At 40.6% G+C, this 7,480-nt stretch overlaps 1 non-coding gene across 1 annotated transcript; it reads right to left on the reverse strand.

Annotated features, from left to right (window-relative positions):
- Positions 1-2,646: 2,646 nt before the first annotated feature.
- LOC133286494 (small nucleolar RNA R71) lies at positions 2,647-2,753 on the reverse strand. The gene has a single exon (XR_009748130.1). It is a non-coding gene; the product is annotated as a small nucleolar RNA R71 (small nucleolar RNA).
- Between the last annotated feature and the right edge of the window lie 4,727 nt (positions 2,754-7,480).

Genomic DNA, 7,480 nt, shown 5'->3' on the forward strand with positions numbered 1-7,480 from the left:
TTGGAAGGGCCAAGAATGTCATGTACAACGGTAAGTCTAGACATATACGTCGAAGACATGATACCGTTAGACAACTACTCTCGAATGGAATCATTTCAATTGACTATGTTAAGTCTAAGGAGAACATAACGGATCCATTAACCAAAGGGATTCCTAGAGAGCTGGTTCAAAATTTGTCGAAAGGAATGGGTTTAAGGCTATCAGTTGTTGAGCATTGCGATAACTCTACCTAGAAGAGTGGAGATCCCATGAACTATGTGATGGGACGTAAATTCGTTCCCATCTAAGCCCATTTTGATAGCAAAATACCATACGTTTCCTCATCTGATAGTAACTTCAGCATGAGAATCACTTGTTTTACACATTTGTGACAAAAACACAGTGGGGGAACGAATGGTAACGTATTCCTTTAAAATATATTAAAAGGGGAACGGACTGAGACGCATTTAATGCACCTGCTCCATTCATTTAATGCTTCTGTACACTTTGCAGGTAACGTAGAGTTAAAGACTTCTAAAAAGTAAGGCGGTGCACCAATTGAGCAGCTGGAAACGTGAAGAGCAGAGAATCAAGAGTTCTCATTGGCTGAAAACAGAAGCAAAACATGGGAAGGTCTGCAAACAAACGGCTAATCATCACCAAACCCTGTTCCATTCAGTAATTCACGCAAGATTCACACTCTGCTGCCACCGTCCCGTCCCCTCATTCAAGCAACTAGCTCTAAGGGAATTACAGTCTTGCAACTCCTCTTCCAGCTATAAATAGGACCACCCTCACACAAAAACATCATCGAATCCTGGAGGGTTTGCAGTCCGAAAGGAAGAGATCACTTAGGAGTAGTTAGTAACTTAGTTTAATTTTCAGTTGTAACTGTAGTTAAGTGACAACCCCTTTTCTCTTCTCTGTAAACAACCATCAAGACTCCTCACGAGCAAATACCCATCTTTCTCCATTTTCTGTTTCTTTTTGTAAACTGTCTTTTAAATTAATATAAGTGTTTTTCTCTTCGTTCCAATCGTTATCTCTTGACTGAATCTCGGGTCTATATGATCTAAGTTGAGAATAATTATGTTTAAACTATCAGCCATGAGCTGAACTATCTGTGGAACGGGTAAACTGTGAAACTCTTAAAGAACTGTTTTCAAAACTCTTGACCGAAGCTTTTTGTATTTCTTTGGCTAAGTAAGCTATATTCATTGTGCGCCAATGGAAATTGGGTACATACTGAGAAAGGAACTTCCATAAGAAAGGGATTTCAGACAGCTTAGCCATTGGGGGAAGGTAGATGTCATGGCAAAAACGCTACTGGTCACCTTAGGAATAAGGGGTCAACTCGTCCATTTTAAGGTTCTGAAATAAGTACCTATTGGAGTCAAGGGAGCCATAGGAATATGGAAACCTGTGAGCCATCTAGACCATGAGCTGAGGAATCAGAGTTGGCAGGCAAAGAAACTGGGACAAAGCCAAAAGGTGCAAAGTCTTGAGTAGAGAAAACAACCCCTTTAAGAGTGAAACAGTGAATCTGTTCCTTCTGTTAAACTGTTTTAACCACCACCCTGTTGTCTCTTGATTATAGTTATTTCTGTTTTAGTAGTTTTATTTTATTTCATTTAGTACTTATAAAAACTCCAATGATTATTATCTCACCTTCTTCTAAATAGGAAGGATCACATACATAATGCAGCGAGCAACTGTTTGCCATCAGGTTGAACCTACTGTTCCTGAGGAACGTTGTCAAGACAATAGGGAACGTTTGACCCGACAGTTCATTTACTAACTTTTCTTCTCATTTTCACTCTTTATAAACAGTGATAAAACAATAATTAGCACTCTATCCTCGTGGGAACGATAATTTAGGCATTAATACTCCCTTTATTACTTGATGCGTGCACTTGCGCACTTGGGTTGGAACTAAGGGACGAATCTGTGTTCTGCAAGAACAGAGGAACGTCCCCTATCAGAACTTATATTTTTCCACCATCAGTAAACCACTAACTATTGTTCTTATCATTATTTTCTAACACATATACTGTATATCTGACTTTACTTTTATATTTTTTTTCTCTTTATCACTGAATCTGTTGTACATATATATATACCTTGTGTTATTGGTTTATGAGTGAAGAGTTTGAAACAGACTCTAACCACTCCATTGAAGTACCTGAGTTTCTCTTTGATCTTGAGCCAGAACGCACACTCCATAGGAGAAGAAGGAACCTCAGAGAAGGATTTCCTGAAAACATGGCTGATCACAATAATAACAATGAAGAGTTTCCCTCTGAACAGAACTTCAGAACTGTGGCTGCTTCTTTCAGGAACAGACCAGATAGGGGAGTAATCCTTCCCCCTGTAGCACCAAATTTTGAACTAAAACCTATCATGTTCCACATGATTAGGGAAACAGGGGTCTTCAATGGAATCCCTGCAGAAGATCCTTACACACACCTCACAACATTCCAAGATATTTGTGATAATTTTAATGCTGAGGGTGTAACAGTGGAGAGCATGAGAATGAGGTTGTTCCCTCACTCCTTGGGCTTAATAGTTAAAACATGGATGAAAACTCTCACCCCTGGATCAATCCACACATGGGAAGAACTCTCTAACAAGTTCATAGAAAGGTTTCTCCCAATGTCTCGACAAGCTGATGTTATAGCTGAAATCTCTAACTTCAGAATGTTTTATAGAGAAAATCTCTATGAAGCATGGGAGAGATACAAGGACATCATAAGAAAATGTCCAAACCATGGGGTAGAGAGTTGGGGAGTGTTACAATCTTTCTATAAAGGAGTTGACCATACTTCTTAATCTCACCTAGATTTTGCTGCAGGAGGATATTTCTTTACAGGAACACTTGAATCAAGATACGAAATCATAGAAGGGACTGTTGAAAGATGTCTCCAATGGCCAATAGACAGAGTGAGCCCAGTGAGGAAGCCAGGCATGCTAGAACTGGATAAACAAACAGCCATGGAAGCCCAGCTGGCATCACTCATGAATGAAGTGAAGAACCTGAGAGCTGACCAAGCAGCACCAAGGATGGAAGTCTTACAACTCACAGCAACTGAAACAGAACCATGCTCAGCCTGTGGTGACCTTCATGACTCAACAGACTGCCCATCCATTGCATTGGTGTGTTATGCAGAAAATTTTGGCAATAGGAACTTCACCAGAGACAATCAACAAGCAAGACGAAATACACATTCAAGCCTTGGAGGAACTATCATTAAGGATCAAAACCACAACACCCAATGGAGGCCACCCATTAACTAAAGACCATTCAACAACAATCAGCAGCAGTATCAGCAAGGTAGCAGCAGTGGAACGTCTGAACAAAGAAGAAACAACTACGTTCCATTCCACAGAGATGACCAACGCATCAACACCCTGGAAAATTATGTCAAGGAATATGTCACCAGGAATGATGCAGTGGTCAGGAACATTGAGTCCCATTTGGGGCAGATTGCTGCCAACCTTCAAACCAGAACACAAGGATCACTAGCAGGGAATACTGACGTTCCTTCAACAACCTCGCCAAAAGTAACACCTATCTCCCTTCAGAGAAAATCAAAGTTGTCACCTTAAGAAGTGGGAAAGTCACAGCACAACCCACAGTTCAACCAAAGGAAAAGGAACAAACTGAAGCACCTGAAGCAGCCCCAAAAGCACAGCAACAATTACCAGTCACAGATGAACAGAACCCAGAACCTGAAAAGGAAGCCAACAACCAACCAATCAGTCCAACTCAAAGCAGGAAAATATCAACTAAAATTCTGTTCCCTCAAAGAACAAAAAAGCAACAGGAGGATAAGCACTCTGGAAAGTTCCTGGACATTTTAAAACAACTTCACATCAACATTCCTCTGGTGGACGCACTAGAACAGATGCACAGGTACGTAAAATTCATGAAAGATGTCCTCTATAAAAAAGAGGAATAACAGAATATGAGACTGTAAAAATGACACAAGAGAGTTGCCAGTACTTAGGCAGACTCCCACCTAAGCTTCAAGACCCAGGAAGCTTCACCATTCCTTGCATTATAGGAAACACGTACCAAGGGAAAACCTTGTGTGATTTAGGGGCCAACATCAATCTCATGCCCCTATCTGTCTTCAAACAATTATCCACTGGACCAGCTAAACCCACCACAGTGACTTTGCAAATGGCAGACAGATCCATCGTCAAGCCAGAAGGGAAGATTGAAGATCTGCTAGTGAAAGTAGACAAATTTATCTTACCTGCTGACTTCATCATTCTGGATTATGAAGCTGACATTGACATTCCCATCATCCTGGGTAGACCGTTCCTAGCAACTGGAGGAGCAGTTATCAATGTACAAAAAAGGGAACTAACCATGAGAGTTCATGACGATGAGATCAAGTTCAATATTGTCAAAGCAATAAAGTTCCAGGATGAAGGAGAAGACTTGGAAGAATATTCTGCTCTCACTTTGTTAGACAATCAGCCTAGCAGAAAAATAGAGGAAGAAGAATACGAGGAAGAAGAAGAAGATCCACAACAGGAAGAGTAAAGTTGCTATCTGCAAGAAATAAGGCTTGAACCTTTGATAAGAACTGAAAAAGAGAAGCAGCTCAAAAGACCTTCTTCAGAAAAACCTCCTGAGTTAGAACTAAAACCCATTCCCCAACATTTGAAGTATGCATATCTGGGAAACAACAACACCCTTCCTGTGATCATTTCTTCATTTCTTACCAAGGAACAAGAAGAATTGTTGCTTGACAAGCTCAAAAAGTATCAAGGAGCCATCGGTTGGACCATAGCTGATCTCAAAGGTATCAGTCCCTCATTTTGTATGCATAAAATATTATTGACTGATCCTAACAGTTTTTCAGTGGAACCCCAAAGAAGATTGAACCCTATAATGGAAGAAGTGGTGAGAAAGGAAGTCATCAAATGGCTGGATGCAGGGATCATATACCCAATATCTGACAGCAGTTGGGTAAGTCCTGTCCAATGCGTCCCCAAAAAGGGAGGCATAACAGTGGAGAAGAATGAAAAGAATGAGCTGATACCTGTAAGAAAGGTTACAGGAAGGAGAATCTGCCAAGATTACAGGAAGCTCAACAATGCCACCAAGAAGGACCATTTCCCACTCCCTTTTACAGATCAGATGCTGGACCACCTAGCAGGAAAATAATACGTTTGCTTCCTTGATCGATATTCGGGGTATAATCAAATTGCCTTAGCACAAGAAGATCAGCATAAAACCACCTTCACCTGCCCATATGGAACGTTCGCTTTCAGAAGGATGCCCTTCGGGTTATGCAATGCACCAGCAACGTTCCAGAGGTGTATGTTCTCAATCTTTTCTGATCTAATAGGTGAAGGAGTAGAAGTCTTTATTGATGATTTTTCAGTACTGGGAATGTCATATGATCACTGCTTGGACAATTTAGAAGAAGTCTTTCAAAGGTGTCTGTCCTCTAATCTAGTGCTTAATTGGGAAAATGCCACTTTATGGTGAAAGAAGGAATAGTCCTGTGACACAAGGTTTCCAGAGAAGGACTGGAAGTGGATCAAGCCAAAGTAGAAGCTATAGCAAAAATGCCGCCACCAGTGAGTATAAAAACCTTGAGATCTTTTTTAGGGCATGCAGGCTTTTGCAGAAGGTTTTTTAAAGATTTTTCCAAAATAGCTAGACCTTTGTGCCACTTATTAGAAAAAGATATAAAATTTGAGTTTAACTCGGATTGTGTGAAACTTTTGAATCTTTGAAAAATAAGCTCATCACCACGCCTGTCATCCAACCTCCAGACTGGAACTTACCTTTTGAACTAATGTGCGATGCAAGTGATCATGCTATTGGGGTAGTTCTGGGCCAGAGGAAGGACAAACTTTTTCGTAGCATATATTACGCCAGTAAAACTCTAAATGAAGCTCAGGTGAACTACACAGTCACTGAAAAGGAGCTATTGGCTGTAGTATATGCTTGTGAAAAATTCAGGCCTTACATTTTAGGATCAAAAGTTACTGTCCATACTGACCATGCAGCTCTCAAGTACCTCTTCTCAAAAAAGGAAGCAAAACCAAGATTGATAAGATGGGTCCTACTGCTGCAAGAGTTCAATCTGGAGATCAAAGAAAGAAAAGGATGTGAAAATCAAATTGCAGATCATCTGTCCAGATTGGAACACATTGAAGTGGGGCTACCAATCAAGGAAACGTTCCCTGACGAACAATTGTTTGTCATTAATCACATAGAGACAAATGCTCCTTGGTTTGCTGATATAGCCAACTTCCTTGCAGCAGGACTGGAACCTTATGAGGCGAATAAAATGCAGAAGAAGAAATTTTTTCACGATTGCAGGAACTACCTCTGGGATGAACCACTACTGTTCAGAAGATGCGCAGACCAAATGATAAGAAGGTGCGTCCCAGAAGAAGAACAACCTCAAATCCTTCAACACTGCCATTCGTCCCCATATGGAGGACATCTAGGTGGAATCAGGACTGCCTCCAAGGTTCTTCAACCAGGTTTCTTCTGGCCTTCCCTTTTTAAAGATGCACTTCAATATGCAAAAAATTGTGATAAATGTCAAAGAGAAGGTAACTTGACTAAACAAAATGAAATGCCCCTCAATCTGATCCTATAAGTTCAATTATTTGATGTTTGGGGCATTGATTTCATGGGACTTTTTCCTCCCTCGTGTGGGAACAAATTCATATTAATGGCTGTAGATTATGTAAGCAAGTGGGTAGAAGCAGTTGCTTTACCCACTAATGATGCTAAGGTGGTTATAAATTTTTTAAAGAGGAACATATTAACCAGATATGGAACCCCACGTTGTCTCATCATCGACGGAGGGAAACATTTCATCAACCGCCAACTTGAGAGGTTGTTGGAGAAATATAGAGTCAAACACAAAGTTGCAACCCCATATCATCCACAAACCAGTGGTCTCATTGAAGTCTCTAACCGAGAGGTTAAGAGAATTTTAGAGAAGGTAGTTAATCCTTCTCGAAAAGACTGGTCTCTCAAGTTAGACGAGGCATTATGGGCTTACAGAACAGATTGATCCCTCGAACTGGAGCACAAGGATTACTGGGCAGTCCAAACCCTCAACATGGATGAAAAAACAGCTGGAGAGAAGAGATTACTGCAACTCGAAGAATTAGAGGAGTTCAGAGGGAACACATACGAAAATTATAAATTGTACAAGGAGAAGATGAAGAAGTGGCACGATAAAAGGATCAGGAACAAAGATCTCAAAATCGGCCAGAAGGTGCTACTCTTCAACTCCAGACTCAGACTGTTCCCAGGTAAACTCAAATCAAGATGGACCGAGCCATATCAAATTGTTAACGATGCAGGAAACAGAACTTTTGAAATCCAAGGTGCAGAACATGGTCGTTCCTTCAAGGTAAATGGGCACAGGTTGAAACTATATAATGATGAAACCTTTGATGAAAAAGAGGAAAGTATCCCTCTTTCTGAAACCCATTGAGAGGTAAGTACCAT

Source organism: Gastrolobium bilobum, unplaced genomic scaffold (genome assembly GCF_033153095.1).
Source record: "Gastrolobium bilobum isolate Gb01-03AN ecotype WA unplaced genomic scaffold, APGP_CSIRO_Gbil_v1 utg21582, whole genome shotgun sequence".
NCBI classification, from domain to species: domain Eukaryota; kingdom Viridiplantae; phylum Streptophyta; class Magnoliopsida; order Fabales; family Fabaceae; genus Gastrolobium; species Gastrolobium bilobum.